The sequence below is a fragment of the Ambystoma mexicanum genome, chromosome 11 (genome assembly GCF_040938575.1).
Source record: "Ambystoma mexicanum isolate Mex_15411 chromosome 11, UKY_AmexF1_1, whole genome shotgun sequence".
In the NCBI taxonomy this organism is placed as follows: Eukaryota; Metazoa; Chordata; class Amphibia; order Caudata; family Ambystomatidae; genus Ambystoma; species Ambystoma mexicanum.
In genome coordinates, this window is record NC_090934.1 from 678,884,503 (window position 1) to 678,907,675 (window position 23,173).

At 41.9% G+C, this 23,173-nt stretch overlaps 1 long non-coding RNA gene across 1 annotated transcript in view; it reads left to right on the forward strand.

Annotated features, from left to right (window-relative positions):
- LOC138504760 (uncharacterized) overlaps positions 1-22,463 on the forward strand; it is a 75,977-nt gene extending 53,514 nt beyond the window's left edge. Inside the window, exon 3 of the long non-coding RNA XR_011279951.1 lies at positions 22,365-22,463. This is a non-coding gene — a long non-coding RNA (uncharacterized lncRNA). The remainder of the gene's footprint in view (positions 1-22,364) is intronic.
- The last annotated feature ends 710 nt before the right edge of the window (positions 22,464-23,173 follow it).

A 23,173-nucleotide genomic window follows, 5' to 3' on the forward strand; every position in this document is an offset into this window, starting at 1 on the left:
GGGAGTCGCCAGTGGATCGGCCGAGGTGGTCACCACGCCGACTCAGGGAAAAACAGTAGCAATGACAATGGCGGGAGAGCAGGCACCCAGGAGTAGGGCACGGGCCTGATGCCCCAAGGTTATGTCATCAGCCCGGAGGGTGTCCTTATGAAGCAGGTACCGGGCACTTTGGCAGAAGCATGCTCAAAGTAGAAGGCTATTGTACTCAGGGCATTCCATCCCATGGAGGCAGGTATCCGGCGTCAGGCAGGACGCAAATGTGGACCTTGGCACAAGGATGTCTTCTGTGTTTGTGCGGTACGGGCAGCGAATCAGGGCAGAGAGGCAGCAGGCTCTGGAGGCTGGGAGGGGATGGAGAGGTCGATGCTGGAGTTCCTGCCAGTCCTCAAGGAGAGAGCAGAGGCCTGCCTAGGGGAAGTGGACGCGGTGCTCGATGATGCCCTGGCTGAGATAATGAGATAATGAGATACTTTGGTGACAAGGTGGACTAGCCCGCTGCCCGTGTACATAGTTTTGTAGATAAGTTTCCTTTCATTTTTCATTATGATTTGGAGCTAGCATTGCGGAAATTGTTTTTGTACATAGTTATGTAGCTGTAAATTTACTTTTTTTTATTTTTTTTTGGAGTGGATTGTGGACTTTCCTTCTTTTTTTGTGTATTTGAGGACATATTTTGTTACACATGGATATTCTTTGGATTTTGATTTTTACATGGACATCTTTTCATATTATGATTTAATATTTTATTTGCAATGTGTATGCTGGTAATAAAACTGTTTATTATAATTTTATTTTACTCTTACACTCATTGTCGTTCAGTTATTTTTGCAGTGTGCCTGTTTGGTAGTCCAGTTAGTAGCCCGGATCCTGACTATTGATAGTCATGTGTGTGTTTGCTCACTTGCATGTGTTATGTTCTGGGTTCCTTTGCAGGGTGAGTATAATGATAATGATAATGATGTGTTATTTATATAGCGCCTTAATCGAAAGTATACACATGGGGCGGACCGTGGGTGGTGTGTGGAGTGGGATTTTGTGTGTGCACAGGCAAATGGCATTTCACTTCACATGTGCAGCATCTCTGTGCATTTGCCATGACTGTGTTTGTGAGTTAGGTGGGTGGGGTGACTGTGGGAGTGTTGCATGTTCAGGACATTTGCATATGATTTGTTTGATGCTCTCTGACACACAGGTGGTGCTTTCCCAATTCAGCAGCATATGTTTTTACACTTATCATCATCTCTGGTAATGGTCGACCTCTTGCACTGGGATACACTTTTGCCATTTCATGGTATTTACACATTGGCTGCCCATAGCTGATTGCCATGCCCTTCACACATGGGCATACCAGTGAAGTGTTTATTAGGGATTCTCTTCTAGGAATAGCAGGTCAATGAAGCTCAGCCTGTGGGGAACAGGGCTAGTGTTTGTTCATGTGGCACACATTGAGGGCGTTTGGGATTCTGTCATTGGTGAACAATGTCTTATGGTCATTGATGCCATGCCATTGTCACATGGCCAGTATGCACTCACTTTTACATACGCTTGTTTCATGTGTATGTTTGGAGATGGTTGCGGACAGCTATTCTGTTTGCCCAGCTGCCACACTCATGGATGTGACCTGGGTGGATGCATTAATTTTTGCTTGCAGGATACATGTTCCAGTGGATATTATGGCTGGTGTCACTACACGGCACTCAAGGTGTACAACAGACAATCGAAGGAGTGATCATGTGTCACTGTGTTCAACATGCAGGTGATAGCCAGTCTGGAGGGGGCTACCAGCAGGGTGACGGGTGATGGGGGCTTGGGTGTCCCATCTGGAGGGGGCTGCATGCAGGGTGACAGGTGATGGGGCTGTGGTGTCCCTTCTGGAGGGAGCTGCCTGTAGGGTGAGGGGTGATGGGCCTGGGATGTCCCATCTGAAGGGGGCTGCCTGCAGGGTAGGGGTGATGGGGGCTGCAGTGTCCCATCTGGAGGGGGCTGCCTACAGGGTTAGGGGTGATGGGGGCTGGGGTGTCCCGTCTGGAGGGGGCTGCCTGCAGGGTGAGGGGTGATGGGGGCTGGGGTGTCCGGTCTGGAGGGGGCTGCCTGCAGGGAGATGGGTGATGGGGCTGGGGTGTCCTCTCTGGAGGGGGCTGCCTGCAGGGTGACGGGTGATGGGGCTGGGTGTCCATTCTGGAGGAGGTTGCCTGCAGGGTGAGGGGTGATGGGGCTGGGGTGTCCCGCCTGGAGGGGGCTGCCTGCAGGGTGACAGGTAATGGGGGCTGGGGTGTCCTGTCTTGAGGTTGCTGCTTGCAGGGTGACGGTTGATGGGGGCTGGGGTGTCCCATCTTGAGGGGGCTGCCTGCAGGGTGAGGGGTGATGGGTGCTGGTGTGTCCCGTTTGGAGGGGGCTACCTGCAGGGTGATGGGTGATGAGGGCTGGGGTGTCCCGTCTGGAGGGGGCTGCCTGCAGGGAAATGGGTGATGAGGGCTGGGGTGTCATATCTGGGGGGGGCTGCCTACAGGGTGACTGGTGATGGGGGCTGGGGTGTCCCGTCTGGAGGGGGCTGCCTGCAGGGAAATGGGTGATGAGGGCTGGGGTGTCATATCTGGAGGGGGTTGCCTACAGGGTGACAGGTGATGGGGGCTGGGGTGTCCTGTCTGGAGGTGGATGCTTACAGGGTGATGGGTGAAGGCGGTTGGGGTATCCCATCTGGAGGTGGCTGCCTGCAGGGTGACGAGTGATGGGGCTGGATGTCCCATCTGGAGGGGGCTCCCTGCAGGGAGATGGGTGATTGGGGGCTGGGGTGTCCCGTCTGGAGGGGGATGCCTGCAGGGTGATGGATGATAAGGCCTGGGGTGTCCCATCTGGAAGGGGCTGCCTGTGGGGTGAGGGATGATGGGGGCCGGGTGTCCCATCTGTAGGGGGCTGCCTGCAGGTTGATGGGTGATGGGGGCTGGGGTGTCCCGTCTGGAGGGGGCTGCCTGCAGGGTGAGGGGTGATGGGGGCTGGGGTGTCCCGTCTGAAGGGGGCTGCCTGCACGGTGACGGGTGTTGGGGGCTAGGCTGGCCCATCTGGAGGGGGCTGCCTGCAGGGTGATGGGTGATGGGAGCTGGGGAGTCCCATCTGGAGGGGGCTGCCTGCAGGGTGACGGGTGAGGGGTGATGGAGGCTGGGGTGTCCTGTCTGGATGGGGCTACCTGCAGGGTGATGGGGGCTGGGGTGTCCCATCTGGAGAGGCCTGCATGCCGCAGATTGTGAGGTGTTGGGGCGCCATTTGGCTGGTGGTGGGACAGGCCTTGCATTGGAGGGCACGTGTTTCCTATGGGGTACGTACAAAGATCGCATAGAGTTTTCACGCAATTTGGCAGGGGTGCGGCCGGGGTTAGCAAGGTGTTTTCACATGATTACGATGGGGTGCGGGCAGGGATTGCAAGGTGTTTTCGTGCAAATATGCTTGGGTTTGGCTGGGGATCGTGCAGCGTTTTCACACAATTTGGCAGGGGTGCTGCCGGGGATTGCAAGGTGTTTTCGCTTGGTTACGCTAGGTTGCAGCGGGGATCGTGCAGAATTTTCACACGATTTGGCTGGGGTATGGCCGGGGATTGCGAGGTGTCCATGATCTTTAGGTGGTTTGGGAATTTGAAATGAAATCGGGTACTGGTGCTGTGCTTGTATGTAGCATCTGCAAATATATCAGTGGGTGCTCTGAAGGCATCATGAAGCAAGACACAGACAACAGATTCAAAGTTCAAACAAAAAGCAATATATTAACTCAAATGTCAGGATGGTGCAAGATCTAACTTGCCCTATACTAAGCTGGGATTTCCCTACCTAAATAAACTAAGGATAGTCAGTCAGTTCAACTTAAAAGTATGTCTATGTCCAGAACCCATACCTGGCCTTACAACTAAAGCTAAACAATGTACAGGGATGTCAGCAACCAAAGTAACAGTGTCCAAACTAAAGTTCTGAGCTTCTTCCAGCTCTAGGCTTGCTCTTGGCTGTCTTCGCCAAGTTCATAACAGTTCCAAAAAAGGTCTTGGGGTTCCATTCATCAAGTTCATCACAGTTCCTCAAAAAGGCCTTAGGGTTCATTCACCAAGTTTAACATAGTTAGCCAGTCCCATCGAAAAGGTCTTAGAGGGTGAGGGGGGATTGCTCAGGGGCAACACGTTTGTCTTGGATGCAGGACTATGCAGTGCAACACAGTTTTCAATCCCGATCCCGCACTAAGAAATCAATCTCTGGTATTAAATGCATCATGAAAGAACAATTTTTATTGGTGTTCCTTTCCCCAAGTTCAACACAGTTCCACACAATGATCTCAGGGGTTCCTACCCCATGTTCAACAAAATTAGACAGTTACAACAAAAGGGTCTTGGGGTTCCCCAACCCCAAGTTCAACACAGTTTCCACACAGTTTCACAAGGCTTCAAAGTCACAGTTATATACACTTGTGTAACTTGCCTTTTCTTTTAATCACTTGAACAATGTTTAGTCTGACCAGCCTCAGCCTCTTGATTCTTCTTGGGTTACTCCAAAATCATACTTTCTCACAGGACTTCCTTGAAAACACACGTTTCCTTTCTGCATCTGTGTTATACGCCCACTTGTTTCTCTCATGCATTTTATTGGCTCTTGCCTTTATCCACATGCAACTTTCACACACTTTTCTTTGTGGTATTTATTCTTCTTACCACCGTGCTTTCACGCTAATGTTTTGTTTTCCCAAACTTCTCACTTTGTGTGCAAATGCTGTTTCTTTAATTTCATCTTGTTCACAAAAGCACATCACGTTCTGTTTTATTCATGCAATATTCTCATATATTTTCTTCAATTCAGCATTCAGACTTTTTACATGCTTGTCAGTATGTTTGGTATTCAATATTTCATCTTTGGTCTTCGACCCATTAATTATTATTCAAATCTAGTTTCTTGTATGACAAATTGTTTGGTATTCAAAAGTTTACATTTTCGGTCTCCAGACCCCTTTTCCTTGGCTTGATTTCTGTTCGGCATTAGCTCTCACCCACACCATGTGCCTGAAGCACCCCAGCCTGACTGAACCTTCACTGTCACTCACTGGTGTGTGGCCGCTCCTCTGGGTGGACTGGCCTCCTTCCTTCGTGGGTTCTTGTTGCTCCTCTCGCACTCCCAAGGAGCTTCAGTGAGCCACGCTCACTCTCTCTGCTCTCTCCCGCAGCGGTTGGTGGCTCCTTGGTGTTCCCCACTCCCAACAGGGAACACCCAGCAACTGTCTTCGTCCAGACCGTCTCACGGACTGCAATGGCCCAAGTGTCTTCCTGGTTTTCCTTTTTTCGATGTCTTTTTCACAGGCCCATGTGTTGCCTGCTCCACCTTGGATGGCCGCACTCTCCGACCCAGCTGCCTCTCTGCTCTGCAGCTTCTTACCCTTTTTATACACCTGCAACCATTTAAAAGGTTGCAGGTGTGAGCACTGAGTTTCACTTGCCCGACCATAGTTATTGGGACATGCCTGACCCTCACAGTACTCCTCAGGCCTCTTGCTTGCCCCACTACCAGAGTGGTGAAATGAGTTGTTAGTGTTTACTACTCTTAGTCAACTCTTCCTCATCCCAGTACTATCATGGTTTAAATGAGGGGAATCCGAAAAGATGATAAAATATGATAACAGATTTAAAATAGCCTATAAAGGCATGGGGAGGGGGAGTTTGATTCTCATTAGAAAAGGGGGAATACCATGTCTCACCTGCGGATATCATCTCCCCAATCCCCAAGGACACTCCACTCAGATGATCCTCCCTCGCATCTCCACCACAAGCGTCTGGATGCAAAAAGTGATGGCTTTTCCCTGGCACCCTGAGCAAAGGATTCCTAGGGGACTAGGTGTGAGGATACTCTCAGGTTTCTCACAGTGCATGCATGTGAGTATGGTGTAGGGAATCTGCCTGTGTACTTAAACAGGATAGCCATTACATGACTTTTGAAATAAAGATTGTATATGTGATTTGTAGTATGGTGATGTTTCTTAAATGAATATGTATATACTTTAAGCTGTTGCCTGGTGGTGGTTAATAGGTACAGGTTATGACTGAGGGAAACAGAGAGCAATGGATATGGAAGTGTAAATATGCACATAGCTATAAAGAACATTGGGCCTATTGCTGTGCTCTCATTTGTGATGTGCATTTTATTATAATCAGGGCCTGTGAGTAGGGGGTTTGGGGTGCAGTTGCAGGGCTGATGTTGGGCCTTCCTTTCCCTGCTCCTCTTGTTGGTGCAGGTTTAGTGGAAGTGTGAAGTTCTTGGTAGGAAGGTGCACTAGTTTAGGGTACAGATGATGTTGTGATTGCTGTTGTGGTTTTAGTGCTATTCTGCACTGATAATGTTGGAATGGTAACATAATTTTCTGTAGTCTTTAAAAAAAATGTAATTAATTGTAGAACATAAGTAGGATGACTAGAAGGTGGGACACTGCGCTCGATCTGGTGGTTATGGAATTGTCCTGCCGCGTGTTATAGGGTTTGATTGGGACAATAATTGTTTCATTTCTATTGGAGAGATCATGCTCTCAGACTAATTAAATCGCTGAGTGCATGTGATGAGGGTTTCACACCCAAAATTGCCAAACCTAGTTGTAGAACATGATATGAAAAATATAACAAGTATTATCCTATTTTTACTGTGATAGTACTTTTTATGTGGCATGCTTTTTATTGCATGTTTATGTAGTACATTTCAATTGGATTATCATGTTTCTAATAAAGGTGGAATGAAAACTCCATATTTAATTTGGGACATAACCCATTTTTGAGAATTATACTTTTGTGTTTTTTAGTATAATTAAAGTAGTGGGATACCCGGTGGCACATTCCAATTGTAATTTATTTAAGAAATTCATTCTGTAAGTTTAAGGTAATATTGTTACTTTAAGGAATACCATTTGTGCTTTGTTTCATCATCATCATAAAAGTTTATTCGGAAACAAATTATCCATAAACCGTTAACAGAATAAAAATGCATACATTACAAAAGTCAATTCAACGTATTAAAAAATATCTAGAGTATAAATTTACAAACAATAAATACAGATTTAAAATGTGCATGTGTGTAAATCAGGTAATATCCACAAAGAGCAGCCAAACAATTCATTCCGATTAAAATTTCAGAGCTCAATCAAATGCTGTGCCACGGTTTTGGATCTCCGATACCAGGCCCGTCTCAAATAATCCACCATACCCCAAGCCACTGGAATCGTAGCTGCCGACAGCAAATAACATAAAGTAGGCTTAGCCTGAAACATGCCGGCCGATCTGAGTAGTGGCAAAAGTGTTCTCCGTCTTAAGTCTATATAATGTGGGCAGAACAATACAAAGTGTAGGAGATCCTCTGCCAGCCACTGACAAAAGGGGCAAGCTGTAGGTTGCACACTATCTGTCCAGCTTTTAGTTCGTGCCCCTAACCATAAGCAATCAAACTGTGCTCGAGTCAAAGCCCAGCGTTCTACAGAATTATCACTATGGAGTAGATATGGCTGAATAGCATCTGTTGTTGCATACACAATATGCCTTCTGTTTGCACCAATGCGTAAGGCAGCAGACTCCCTATTTGCCACCAAAACGGTTTTGAACTGTTGCTCATGTGCCCTAACCATACATGGGGTCAAAATGTTTGGTGGGCAAACTAGATTGGCGCCGTTTAACTGTCTGATGCATTTCTGAATATACCTGAGCCATGGGATTTTCTTTACTGCTGAGCTGCTTAGGAGGACTCTTAAAATCTTATGTGAGAGAATTGCTTTCTGATTTGCCCATAATGCCAACCAATGCGAGACCGGAGCCAATAACCACTCATCAGCAATATGGGGGCATCCTATTCCAAATGTGTCCCATAGTTTGAGGCAGACTGCGGCAATCCAAGAAGTTTTTTAAGGAAGGCATTCTCCACGTTTTCAATTTTTTGGATCCTTTCCATGCCCCACAGTGCAGCCCCGTAGTTAGTAGCAGTTTTTGTTTGAGCCCTGTGTACTTCTAAGATAAGTTTAATTGGGCGCCCCACACAGTTCTGTTGAAAGCGTGACAGACCCCCAAGCGCCTGCCTCATCCTCAGACACTGCTTATCAACATGCCCAACCCTCGCCAATTCTCCGTAAAGCAAATTCCCAGGTAGTCAAAACTAGTGACCCTCGGAATGGGTTTACCTCCACTCCATATCTTGCACATTTTAAGGTGTCTAACTCCCGAGCTCTTACATGCCATGACTGCAGATTTTTGTGAATTAACAGAAAGCCCATGTGAAACCATAAAGTGGGTGTAAACATCCACCAGACTTTGTAGGGCTCTAGTGGTGCGAGCGATTAGAACCATGTCATCGGCATAGCCTAGGACTGGGAGGGGGACACCACCCACCGTGATATAGTCCATGTAGGATTTGACCAAGGCTTGGTAGACACCATTTACATAGAGAGAAAACATTACCGGGGCCACAACACAGCCCTGAAGAACACCCAAAATGGTTTCAAAGAAAGCTGTGTGCTATCCCTGTTTCCCAAATCTGACACAGGCTGATGTCTGTTCGTGAATTAGCTGGAGTACCTTAACCAGATCCTCCGGGCATCCCATGTCCCTGAGCACCGGCCAGAGCATAGCCCTATCTACTTTATCAAATGCAGTGCTCAGGTCCTTAAATGCTAAGTACAGGGGCTCACCCCTCACATATATAGAGGTAGCTCCCACCAAATACAAATTCAAAGCCTGGTCCCTAGTTCCCAGCCCCGGGCGAAAACCATATTGAGTCTCTGTAAGGACCCCAGAGTCAGAGATCCATTGTTCCAACCTTGCCAAGACCGCCCGACCAAAGATTTTAAAAGAAGTATCGAGCAAGGAAATGGGTCTATAAGAAAGAGGACTACCGGGGTCACCCTTCTTAAAGATAGGGAAAATTATTGCCTGCCTCCATGTTGACGGGTAAAGACCAAGCTCCAGGAATGCATTGAAGCACTTAGTCAAGATTGGAGCCCACAGGGCCACTTCATTGCAGAAAATGTCTGCTGGGATAGCATCAGGTCTAGGGGCACGATTAGGAAGTTGCTTATTAATAGCCACCTCTACCTCTTCTCTAGTTAATCAGAGTTGACATCCTCTAGGCCCAGTATAAGGAGTTAGAGGGTTTGCTCTATATAGGGAGCTAAAATGATTCGACCAAGCCACTGCACTAACATTATTTTCTTTATACGTTTTTACTCTTTTATGGGCGGGCCCATTGGCCACGTATTCCCAAAAGGTCTTAGAGTCCCTTGACTGCACAGCCTCAATAAGATCTTCCCAGGCTTGTGCTTCTAACTGGGTCTTCCTTTTTGCCAGGACAGATTTATAAAATGCGCCCGAGCAGTGACTATCTCACGACGGGTGCTATCTTTTGCCTCCAAAATGTCCTTAAGATCCTTCTGTGCTACCCGGCAAGATTCATCAAACCAGGTTTCCAGATTCTTCTTCCCTTTTTTAAATTCCCTTTGGAAAATTGCAGACATAGAGTTCCAAATCTTTTGAAATGCCAGAGTTATGGAACCCGGAGAACATCCAGTGGACAGAATAGTGGAGAGTTCCTCCATGTTTAATTTACAAATTGACGATTGAGTGTCTGCTGGGTCCAATCTGGCCCATTTAATTCTCTGCTTGCACATGGGATTAAGGGCACACTGGTCCAGTTGGGGAAAGTTGACAAGTGGGACCACTGGCAGATCTATTCCTAGGACCAACCGGAGTGCATAATGATCACAATACCATTTGTGCTTTGTTTGTTTTGTAGAATACTTCGTATTTTGAAGTAATTAGATTCCCATTGGCGTATTCTAACTGTTGTGTTAGAATGTATACATTTGAGGTTGAAATTTGGTTATTAAGGAGGCATTATGTAGGTGCGTAGGTGTTCTTTGTGTTTGAGAAATAGAACTTTTGCTACATTCAAACCAAAAACCAAAAACCAAAAACCAAAAACCAAAAACCAAAAACTTGTGTGTTTTACATATGCAGTATGGTGTACTGAAGTTTTTGCGGTAACTAAGTTCTATAATATGCCTACTGTGGTTAAAGTTTTTCCATCAAGAGACACTTCACTATATGTGAAGTTGGTGAGATCACAGTTGTTATTTTGTTCCATCTGCTCTGAATCTTAGAAGCATTAGTATGGCATATTCGCCATGTGTGACCATTTGTATAGTTGAAAGTATGCTTGAATTACAAAATGAGTTCAACATGCCACGACTTGTATTATTTAGAACTTGTTGAAATGGTATAGTATCATAATTTGAGAAAGATCCATGTACAAAATTTGTATTGGGAACATGGTTGTGTGAAACATGGAGACTGCATGTATTGTTCCAAGTGTAGGTAATGTGTAGGAATTCATTTACAGGGATTACCCTCTAGTAAATCCATGAAGTATTCTTGAGAACTCTCTTGTGTATTTATGGTGCATTTAGCAATGTCTGCATATTAATCCACATCCTGTCTTGTACCTGATACAGTGAATAGTTTCAGAATTGTGTGTGGCAATTCTGTGCAGGAGAAGGAGTTGTAAACATAGCTGTTCTGAGACATGCAAATACAAATTGTTCACAAGTGGTGACAATTGAAATGGCAGATGGATTGCTACATTTGCATAGACATTGATGTAGGTGATGTTGTGAAATTTAAAAGAACCTGTGGATGTAGAATGTGTTTTTTTAACTTTTATTTAACTTGCACAAATTGTCACATTACATTACTTGTAGTTGCATCATATGACGTTACAGTCATTATTATTTGTACATAATTGGAGTATAAAAGTTTTAGTTTCCAGAATTGCATTGTTCCTCATTGTTTACACTTTTTTCTGTAAGATATTGTCTGAACCCACCCCATACATCTTCCGGGTGACATGTTACTGGCAGTAGGCTGGAATATATATCTTCATTGTCATTCGCCCAGATAATATCTTTCAACCATTCTCCCAGCACCGGAGGTTCTCTGTTCTTCCATTGCATCAGTATTACTCGCTTTGTTAGCAATAGGCTCAGGTTAAAAAATGTCTGCATAGTCAGGCTAATTTTGCACACAAATCCCAATAGACATTTTCCCGGATCCCAGCTTATGGGTATGTTTGATATCTTGTCTAGTGCTTTAAACACGTCTGCCCAGTATTCGGTCAGTGTTATGCAAGACCATAACATGTGGAGTTTGCCTGCCTCCTCGCACCCACATCTCGGACACTTCCCTGTGGCCATGGCGTACATGTTTTTGAGTCAGGCGGGGGTGAAATTAACTCTGTTAAGTATTTTAAAGTGTATCAGGCAGTATCTGGAATGACAAGATATGATTTTGGCTAGGCCGCATAGTTGTGTCCTCTGTGTATTCGTAATGGTGGTTCCAGATGGAATTCCCAGACCTCTTTAATGTTCGGGACTTGGGTTTCCCTGGTTATTAGTGTGATTTTATATAGTGTGGAGGCTGACTTCTTCACTGCACTAGACCTTCTGACTTTCAAATTGATACAGTTTATGCAATAGACATACAGAATTGTACTCTACATACATAGATGTCTTTAGCAAGAAGGAAACATGCTGTAGTGCAGGAATTATTTTAGCTTCTTCAAGTTTGTCAAGCATGATGAGGACAAATTGGATATTATTTTTATTTGGATATGATTGTAACCCAAACACTGTTTCCATTTCTCCATTAACTAAACCTTGGTCTACATCAAGGTTGTATCTTAAAATTACTCTGCATTTGAGGAAGAAAGTTAATACTTTTTCTAATCCAGCTGTGTTGGATACACATTTCGTTAGAATATTTAGGCATGCAGTGGAGTATTGACACATATGGAGTTGATGTACACTATGGTTTGTCTTTCATTTTGAAACATTGTCTTATTAGATTTGGCACAGTCGGCAAGGATTGCCATTAAACACAGGCATTGTTGATTTTGCTGTTTTAATTGGTCCATCACTTGGGGGCCTAATTCGTTTATTCATACATTAAATTTACATTTCAACTTTTAAAATTTGTTTGCATGTTTAGTAAGTTCACCAATTCTTATGCTCTTTGGAATTTGATCTGCTAACTGACACACATTTTCTTGAAGTTCTCTGCAGTGAAAGGGAAGATCTGGGAAGAAAGGATATGGTAACATATGTCTAATAAGGGACTTTGGTACTTTTTGGTATTGTTGCATTTCTAGCACCTTAACCAATGAGAAACAGTGGGGGTTTTCACTTTTCAAGGTGCTAAAAAACAGTGGGGTTTAATCTAGTTTATAGTGCCTGCTGCAGAACTGCACAGAATTCCTGCATTCACAATACCTTAGAAATTCCAGACAAGTAGAATGTGGGCAGAAGGGCCCAAACTTCCTGCCAGGATTGCATGGTTTCATACAATGATACCATTGAACATATATGTACCTAACTCTCATTCTCATAGCAATCGGCCATCACTAAATTAAAATATGGTAATCCTATTACAGCATAGCACACTTGTTTATTAGTTAGTGGTACATTATTCTGTGCTTGTGTCTAGCTGTTTGCTTCTTTTTACTTACAATTTGAGTTACATTTTATTTCTTTATTATTTAAGCCACACATTGTTAAGGCAGTAACCGTACTTGACATGTTTGTATTTTCTATATTGGAAAAAGTACCCTTTACTTTACATTATGTAGTTATTGCGGGCCACTGAGGCGTTCTGAACCAAATAGGTCATGCTACTTTTTGATAACATGCAATATTGATTTTATGTATGTTGAGGACCATTTTATTCCTTCTAATGTATGGGCATACATTTCCATTCTGTTTATTACAAGTCTTGTTTATTGTAATGCAAGAAATCTTACATTTGCAGATATATATGTGAACAAGTGACCGGGTGACACCTGGATACTGCTTTGGAGCTGCACATCATTTTTACCCATTTTTTGTGAACTGAATAAAGAAAAGATTTTAAATTTGAACTTTTCTGTCCTGTAGTGCTACTGCTACACTTCAGCGTTGGTTGCTGCATTTTGATATTGTGGATGGGAGAGCAATTTGAACTTGCCAGTGTTCTGGTGACCCAAGTTACAATATATATATACATATATTACACAGCCCACAGTAGTGGTCGTGTAGTTATGGTTAAGTTGCTAATCCCATGGGAAGAACACTTTTTGGGTCGCTTATAACTTCGCTCCCCCTGGACGAATCCTCACCAAACTTTGCAAAAAAAGTACATGGCCCACTTTGATTTTGTAGAGGTTTGGTCCAGGGGGGGGCAAAGTTATAGGGATGGTCCCAAAATGTCTTTTTTCCCATAGACATAATGGGAAAAAACGTTGTGCATGCCTACAGCTCAAACCGCTGGATGGATTTCCACCAAATATGTGGCAGGAGCGGTGGCTTAGTCCCGAAAACGTGTTTTTGTTAATTTGGTGTAAATCCATCCAGTAATTTTTTTTAAATGACCAAAACGTAAGGCAAAAATATTAGTGATATCTATGTCCGCTCCTGGGGCACACTTCCCTGTTCATTCCGCGGACAGGACACTGATTGGCAAATCGGCTTGCGTCATGTCTGCAGACACACAACCTGTCCACCGATTGGCTGGAGTGAGGCGTGAGGTTCGTCACATTGTTTTGAAGCACCCACCATCTTGGATCTGCCGACGCACGGTGGCGAACAGAGGCAAAATGAAATTTTGGTGAGTGTGTTGGTGTGCAGAAGTGCTTGGGGACGGTTGGGGAGTAAGAGATGGGTCAAATACTGTATTTGTTTAGGTGGCAGGTGCCCCTGATGTGTTCGCCATGTCCACGGTATTCGCGGCTGTCCGCGGACATAATAAATGCACTACTAGCTATTTTACTTTAGTATGATGTTGGTTTTGTGTTATAGTAGAGGATTGATTGTAATTAATATCCCCTATAAGCAGCCCACATAGCACAGTCAAAATGTTTGGTGGCATAGGTGTGTTATGCTTCGGTGGTTGTGGCCCTGGCCTAGAGTCTTGGGTGCATGGCCGAAGGCTATAGGCCATAGACCATGCACCCAAGACTCTAGCCCCTGGCCACAACCACTGCAGCATAACACACCCATAGAATCAAACACCCATCAAATATCCACAACCCAAAAGTTTGTATACTGTTTCATTTGTAGAGTTTGTATGTGAAGTTTTGGCTAGGCTATGCAGTTAAGATTGTAGAGTTTGTAACAAGGACTGCGGTGTTTGTGAGTCTATTTATTTTATACTTACTGGTTGAGTTTTTTGTGGTTGTATGCAGTTTTTTCATGAAATGGGTAACTGGATCAGACATACTTCTTTGATCTCTGTGATCAAAGAAAAGATCATATGTTAGAGTAGGTAGTTCATAATGAGTTATTGCATTGCATAATAGACATTTCTGTATTTTTTTGACCCTCATATTTAGTACTTTACAAGTACTATAGTTCAAACCAGTGTACTGTGCAATTTGCTCAGTTTCTGTGTTTGTTTTCAAAATCATTGGGTCGGTGGGAAAAAAAATCCATGCTGGTTTATAAAAAAACCTTCTATGTTGTGGTACAATGTATTTCTTTCATTGTTTTACTGTTTATTTCTTGTTTTTTGCTAATCTTCTATCTGTTGGCATGTTGCAGATTTTTGGGGCAATTAAATACCTGTTGGCATATTCTAATGGTTTATTTCTACTTTTATGCTATTCATCTATCTGTTGGGTTGTTACAGATTTTTTGGGGCAGTTAGATATCTGTTAGCGTATTCGAACTGTATATTTCTTGTTTGAATTTAGTGATATTTATTTATCTGTTTGCTTGTTGCAGAATCTTGGGGCAGTTAGATACCTGTTGGCATATTCTAACTGTGTATTTCCTGTTACATTTTACTGGTTTTTATTTATCTGTTTGCTTGTTGCAGAATCTTGGGGCAGTTAGAAACATGTTGGCGTACTCTAACTGTGCACAGTTTTGAAGTTGAAGTTTTGCTTATGTTCATACACAGATTACGTATTAAATTTTGGTTTTAAGAATATTAAGTAAGCATTTACCATATTTGCTGGCAATCTCTGCTTTAGAGTAATTGTACTATCATTACATTTGAACCATCCACAATTCTTTTTTATATATGCAGTATAGTGACCTGCATTGGTTGTGGCTCCTGCCTGGTAGATTATACCTATTGCTGTGAAGGTTTTCTTACCAAGTGATACTTGACCATGTGTGAACCAGTCAGCTTACAGTTGTTTTTGGTACCATCTGCATTGTAACTTAAAAGCATTACTATTACGTATTTACTATGTGGCTGTATTTGTAAGGTGGAGCGATTATCTGAATTGCAGGTAGTACATAATCTGCCATGGTTTGCATTTTGTACAAGTTGCTGAAATTGAATGAATTCACAGTTAGCTATGGATACATACACAAAGCATTCATTAGGGACTTGTTCCTGTGCCACATGGTTGCAGAGAGTACATGTATGTTTCCACATGTATGCAATCTGGAAGATTTCATTTATAGGTATGTTTTTGTTTTCCAGTACTTGTAGTAAGTACATTAGAAATTATTGTGGATCTTCTTGTGAGTTTATAGTGAATTTGACAATTCCAGCACAGTCGTCCAATTCTTATCTTATTCCATAAACACTGTAAGTGTTGGCAGGATTGTTGGTTGCATTTCTATGAAGGACTAAGATTTAGAAACACAATTGGTCTGTACTGTGTAAGTAAATGTTCTCAATAATTGGTGGCAATTGGAATAGAATATTTATTGCTACATTTGCGTAGCAATTTGCAGCAGTTATATTTGAAAATTTGAATGGACCTGACAGTTCTGTGTCAAAGTCATTTGTTCGGAGTGTGTGTTGCTTCTTTGAAGAAGTAGTTGAGTTACTTTGACCAGTAGATTCTTCTTTGGTTGTGCTACTTGATGAAGTATAATTTTCTTTTTTTTTCCTTTGGAGTAATTGCAGTGATGTCCTGTATCATTTCATTTTGAAGTAGTTTTCTGTTACAACGTTTTGCTTTTTGTGGAACAGGATAGGTTTTTAGATGGGGTGTGGAGTGAACTCAGCCTATTGTATTCTAGAATGCAAGGAATATCTGCATTTACTTTACTAGCATCAAAGTTGATTAGAAATAGCCTGTCAAGTGTACGTAAGCGTGATAGTGCTACATAGCTCATGCCTTCTATAAAGACTGTGCTACCAATACTATTAATGCTTTATCTAGGGTAAGACCTTGTGATTTGTGAATGATAACTGTATATGTTAGTGAAAATTGTTCTCTGCGTACATGCATGTCTTTGAAAAGAAGGAAGTGGGCTGTTGAGCGTCCTATCCTTTTAACTTCTGATAGTTTGTCAAAGAGAATATTGACAAATTGAATGTTGTTGTCACTTGTCTATGTTTGAAAGCCAACAACTGTACCAAGTGCTCCATTAACTAGTCCTTGGTCCATGTCAAAATTATGTTTAAGCATTACTCTACAGTTTAAAGATAATTGTAATACTTTCTCCAAACCAGCTGTGTTGGAGATAGTGTTTTCTAGGGTATTTAGTCTTGTTGTGGCTTTTTGACACATGGGTAGTGTCATACCATGTAAGTCCACTTTATCTGTGGAGCAAATTTCAATTATTGGTTGCATTTCTTTTTTCAACATTGTTTCATTGAATTTTGAACAACTTGCAAGAGATGGCATCAAGGACATATGATATGATATGATATGATATGGCATTTATAACGCGCCTATACACAAGTGTTTTGAGGCGCGACATACAATTGACATTTTTGTGTGATAATTGTTCCATGACATCAGTAGTACATGAGTTATGGCCATAGAGTGCATGGATGTGCCTGGTTTTTAATATTGATTGTGCTTCTTGAGATAGTACACCAACTCTAATACTTTTTAAAATGTTGGCGTATGTGAGGTCTGCAGACTGGCACGTGTTTTCTGTTAATTCTCTGTATTGGAAATGTTGCCAAAGGTTTTCATTTCCTATGCTGCCAAGAGTTTTACGGCACAGTCTGTGCCCTAAGGTTTCAAAAATAGGTTGAGCTTTGACTGGTGTCAATTGAAGAAGATCTCCGAAAACAATAATGTGTTTTCCTCCAAAGAACTCTTCGTAGTCTCTTTTGAGGACCTCTTGTAATCTGAGGTGAATCAAAGCCACATTAGGTTGGAGACCATGCTCACCTCATCTAGTAGCAACATTTTCATTTGTTTGAAAACTCTGCGTAGTTCCATTGTAGCTTCTGTGGAAGTTTGTAATAGTCTGATTTGTTTTGGTGTTCTACTGGAAGGAGTAGTATTCGGTGTAAAGTGACACCGCCTGTGTTGTAGGCAGCTAAACCTGTGGGGCAGTTACAACAGCTGACAGTTTGTTGTTTGTCAATTGTTGAAGGAACTTGCTGATGATTTTGATTAAGAATGTTTTGCCTGAACCAGCTTCACCACTCACATATAGCAGTATAGGTTTGTAGTCTTGGCAGGTACAGTTTTTATTTTCATGCTCCACACCATGTTCAATTTGTTTTGTTGTTTCTTGGAAAATGATACACTGCTCATTGCTCAGTTGTGATTTCAGTATAGCAAAGTCTTCTGTAGCTTGTTCATACTGACACATGGTGTTTTCTACTTCTATCATGGCTAATTCTACCTCATTTGCTATTAGTGGCTGTCCAAGTGGTTCTTGGCTCCCTGTAACAGAGGTTGACTACTGTCGGGAGTGTCCACTTGTAGTTGGGCCTGGAGTTCTTCTTCGTGTTGCTGTTCATTGTGCAACATTGTTTGGTACTGTTTAAAGTTTACGTTGTTATAGTGCTCTCATTTGCTTTGAAAGCATCTTCATAGGAGTCATATGTATCCAGTAACTTTTCTTCTTTTCTCCATGGTTCAAAAAGTTGTAGCAGGGACATGTAATTCAGTTCTTTATGTTGAGGAGTTTTTAATGACAATTTGATATGATTAATTAAGCTGCATTTGATAAGTTTCACTAAGCTGCCTTCACAATTTACAACTCTGTATCTACCTTTCTTTTCATCTGGTTTAACATTATTTTTGTATGTAAAGTTTTGGACTACGTGGTAGAGACACATGGTTTCCAAAGTGGTACTCCTGTTTGGGTAGTATGTGTCTAGTAAATTGTTTTTCAAAATGTCTTGGCTGTTGGGATCATTTTTGGCTATTGTTTCTATGTCCTCATATGATTTGAGAACTCTTTTTATAGATTTAGCAGGACCAAGACTTAGCCATACTATATTGTCAGATTTTCCATACAAGGCAGTACCGGTTAAACGGTCTGCAGCTTCATGGCAGCCACATTCTCCATGAGAGAGCATTTTAATTTACAATTTCTGTGATAGTGTTTTGTCAGATGATATGTCATCCCAGAGGTCCTGAAGCCCTGTTTTCTCTGCTTTAGTTAGTAGGCTGTGACATATCATGCAACTGCAGTGGAATTGTCTGCAATGTACTGCACATTTATGTTTGCATTCCACAGGAGGGCAATGATTGCATTATAATCATTGATGTATTTTGATTCTTCTGTTCTTTTTATGTAATATGTGTTCTTAGGTGATTTACCTTTGACACTTTGGAGGTCATTACGACCTTGGCGGTAAGGGGTTAACGGCACCGGTAAAGGTGCCATAGCCATCAACCCCTTACCGCCTCATTACGAGTTCTGCTTGCGGGACCCGCAAAGGACGTCTGGTTTTACCAGGCATCCTTAGCGGGTCCCGCGAGCATACCAGGGTGCTAACAACGGGCCCGTTATTAACGGGCCCATTGTTAGCACCCTCCCCATTTCCATTGAGCCCTATGGGGGCTTGAATGGGAATGGGGATGGGTTCCTTGAATGAGGAATTACCGGGCCCTCCAAGGTCGGAATGGCCTGGTAATTCCTCATTCAAGGAACCCGGACCCGGTACCTGGTATGGGGGTAGCCATGCCGCTAATTGTGGCATGGTTATCTCCATACTCAGAATAACCCCCTATGTCTGACTGAAGACATGGGCGCTGATTCATGGAATTATTTGCGCCGAAAAATGGGGATTTTTGCACCATTCTGCCCACAAATCCCTGTTTAACAAATAGGGATTTGCGGCCAGAATGGCACACAAATCCCCGTATTTCAGCGCAAAAAATTCCATGAATCAGCCCCATGAAGTTGTTTACTTGACCTGTTGCTTAAACTGGTCTAGGGAATCCAAAGCGGCATTTGGTGTAGTATTCCCCTTTTTTTATATTTGTGATGACAATATTTCCCACATTTGTGTCTTTAAAATTGTAAGATTTGTGCACTATGTGTTGTTTGTGAAGGGATTTCACAAGTGACAAAATTTGGATGAACTGCAAAACAGTGGCATCACTGTCCTGACCAAATTCTGGAGCATCTTTAATCCATAATAGCATGTGGATGTGTGGTGCTCCTCTGGCTTGGTATTCTTTTCTCCAAAAGAAGTGTTGAACTTCTCCGAGGGGAGGAACAATTTTATTACAAATAAAGTGTAGTATAGCAATGAAGCGATGATGGAAATATCTTGAAAAATTTACAGGATCTAGAGAGCAGAGTTCTCCTGGTGTTTTTATATCTATGTTTGTTTTGTTTTTCTTTGCTATGCGTAGTAAATCGGGTAAATCTTCCCATGCATTTTCTGCACAACTTAATGCAACAAACTAAGTGGGTGGGCCAAGGTTTCTTATCATACAGCGTACATCTCCGTGACATTGGAACCAGTATTCTTTTATACCACGCGTGTTTGCTAAAAGATTTGTAATACTTGACTGTAAAACAGCATCTTTTCCTTGCACTTTTTGTAATAATTGGGTAGCTGACATATTTTGAAAATGGGTACCTGATTTTAATGTTTGTGCAACTCCGTGGCAAACAGTGGCTAGTTCACTTTCAAAGAGAAGGTGGAATATTGAATTATTTCAATGGTTTCTCTCAGGTTTTCTTCAATATTAATTTCTTTGTAGTATTCATTGTTGTATTTTTAGCTATTGCAGGGCTTGTCTAACTTAATTGTTGTATTTTTAGCTATTGCAGGGCTTGTCTAAGTCCACGAGTTGTTGCCAATTTGTCTTTTGTAGGTACGCCATTTACTAAGACAATTAAAGATTGATCTATTGGCCGTTGCACTCCTAGAGTGTGTACATTTTCTTTGAGATCTAACGGTAAATAAACTACTTTGCCACAAATGCCTTTCACTGATTCAGAGGGAGGTAACTTTGCTGTTTTTGGTTGGAGGCATATTATTGCTTGAAATGGGTGCACTGTTTGAATTATGATGCTCTCATATAAATGTATTTGTTGCAGGGGTTTTGGTAGTGGGAATAATTTCAAGTTATTTGTAATAGCACGTGAAGGTGTTTGGTTGTTGTCAAGTTTTGCAGTGCAGTAATTGCAAAGTATAAGGGGTCAATAATGTCGTATTTGTTTTCTGATATAAGGTAGAAAGCTAATTGGAGCCATTTGGAATCTTCATTGTCTTCTATTTTGGACGTTAGGTCTACAATTTTTGTGGTACTTTTATAAGAAGTCCTGCAGCAACACACACATACATGGTTTGGTACTTCAGCGGAGGTACTTTTAAACTTTAGTATTTCTTTTTTGTATGTGTTTAATAGAAGGTTGCTATTTGTACAGTAGTTGTTAGTTTGTTGTACATCTATTACATTTTTTAAGTGGCTTTCAATTCCAAACTATTTTCTCTGGATATGCTCTATTTGTTTGAGGAGTTGTTTGGCTGTACCATGTAGAAGATTGTTATTTAAATTGGCTAAGGCTAAAGCAGGACTTTTAGCATAGTAGAGTTTTTGGACCAGATTTCTTATAGTTGAATGATGTGTTGATATCATTTTGATATGATGGAAGGTGCTTTTGCAAATAGGTCCTGAAATGTAGGCTAATGAATGTCCTTGTAGTCCTGTGTATTTGCGCACTGGACAGGCATCCATATTTTGTAGTAGTTTCATTTTGAATTTGTCTTTGCTTTTTACATACTGATTGAAGAAATGGCGTAAAGATTTGAACGATTTTTTGGCAATGTTACACATTGATGTGCACGGCCATTTGTAGACTGGATGTTTTGGTTCAGTTAAATGGGGAGGTGATACTGAGTTTTCTGGGGATATTTTTGTGAGCAGAGTTTCTTGTTCCATAATGGTGTTATTACATTTTTCATACCCTCGTCCACTGCTATGTATGGCAATTGGGGTTGTTTGTTTTTATTTATATGCTTCTTCATTAAAATATGGTTCTGTGGTCGTGGTGTGACTCCATTCATCTCCCCAGATGTTTAAGAAGCTATTTATGTTGATATTCTGTTTATTGAGAAGTCTTTTTTGTAGTTTAGTAGTTAGTTTTTTGTTAGTGGTTTCATTCTGTTTAAAACTAAACTAAATAAATTCCTTTTAAGATGGATTGCACTGTCTATGAGAGCTTCTAGGATTAATTTTCTACGGTAGGTTTTAAGGGTTTTGATGATTTCTCTCCTGTTTTTATTAGGTTCTGAAGGACTCTGTGGCAAAACATTTTTTGTAAAAAAATGTTTTGGGTATTCTTACTTGCAACTACATCAAGATTTATAGGTGCAGCGTTAGCAGTAGTGGTAGCTGAAGTCTTGTTAATTACTTTCTGTTTCGTTTTACATTTTGATAGAGGAGGGAAAGCTGCTGTACTGGAAGCCTGTTCTGTTTCGCTTAATGACTGTATTAGCTGTTTTGTTTGAACTTTTTGTACAAAATCTGCTAGAGATGGATGCTTATTTTAGACACTTTTATTTTGATTTGCTCTACTTCTGCGTTCTTTTCTATGGAGTTGCTTTTTGGTAGGTATTCTTTGGGGTCTGTTGGAGAAAAAAAAGAAAGTGTGGGTTGGGGTGTTGTGCACTGTATGCGTGCTTTGTGCATGAGTGTCTGAGTATGATGGTAAGGATGATTGTGGAGGTGTGTGATTATGCAATGGGCAGCTACATCAAGTTGGGAAGGCTATTCTTGTATTTGTGTGTTATTATACTGGGTTCAGATGACAATATAAAGTATGGAACTGGTAAGGGGAAGCACTAATACTACATCTAATGGTAACAGGTTAATACACTTGTTTGTTCTACAATACTAAAATGCTAGTGTGTTTGAGTAACAGTTAGAACATTATATTAATATTGTACCTACTTTTTTGTATGGAAAGACTAGGTTTCTTCTAAGTCCTTGTTCGTACTTCAGACGCTGCTGCTTTTCATGAGAGTGGTCTTCACTGCAATTGTAAAAGAAAGACGTTAGTGAATATGTGTGTTTATAGCACTTTTGTTAATGTAGACATTGTTATTTTTTGTTTTCATAATTATAATCTTATTTCTCCCATCTTGTAATATGAAATCATATTTTTTTAAATAGGTGTGTGTGTAAACACAAATTTGGAGAGCAGAAAGGTTTGCAATTGACACTTCATCATAGCAGATGGGAGAAATGACAGTAAGTTCAATTTACAGTTTTTACACGGTAAGTGGCAGTTACTCTGTTTAATTGTTATTTATTTTATTGTACATTTGTAAAGCGCTCACACAGCCCACGGGCATCGAGGCGCTATTACAGGAATTGTTTGTTTTTTAGTTTCGTAATTATTTTATCGTAGTTGCATATTTTAATACGCTTAAACACCTAGAGGATTCTATGTGAGGACCCGGGGATCGAACCTGTGTTGCTTTGTGTCGTCTTGCTTCCAAGGCGTGCACGTTGCTGCTGAGCTATTCTCCCGGGATGTATTGTATTCCTAGAAGAGCTTTACATGTACTGTGTAGAAAATATTCATACCTGTAGTCTGTGTTCATGCATGTGGATGTGCATTAATCTGCAAGTAGAAGTCTTGGGGAGTTTTATAGTTGTTGTTGCTGTAGGTCCTTTGCAGTCACAGCCGAATTGTACTGAGAGTGATCAATCGTACATCTAAAGTGCTGATCTGTGATGATAGAGTTAGATGTAAGTTCTTGGATGTGATTGGTGGATGATTGTGTGACTGCTTAACAGTAGCCAATGAGGGAATGGTGTAGAGAGTGAAGTGGAAAGGGTAGAAGGGCTGCCCCAGTGTTACGCGCTCCGCGGTCACCGCGTTTGTCCGCGGACCGGGCGTGCCACATCTGGGGTTTCTCAGCAAATCCAGTATGGAAAATGGACTGTAGGGATAAGCCAATCAGATGTTGAGGTTG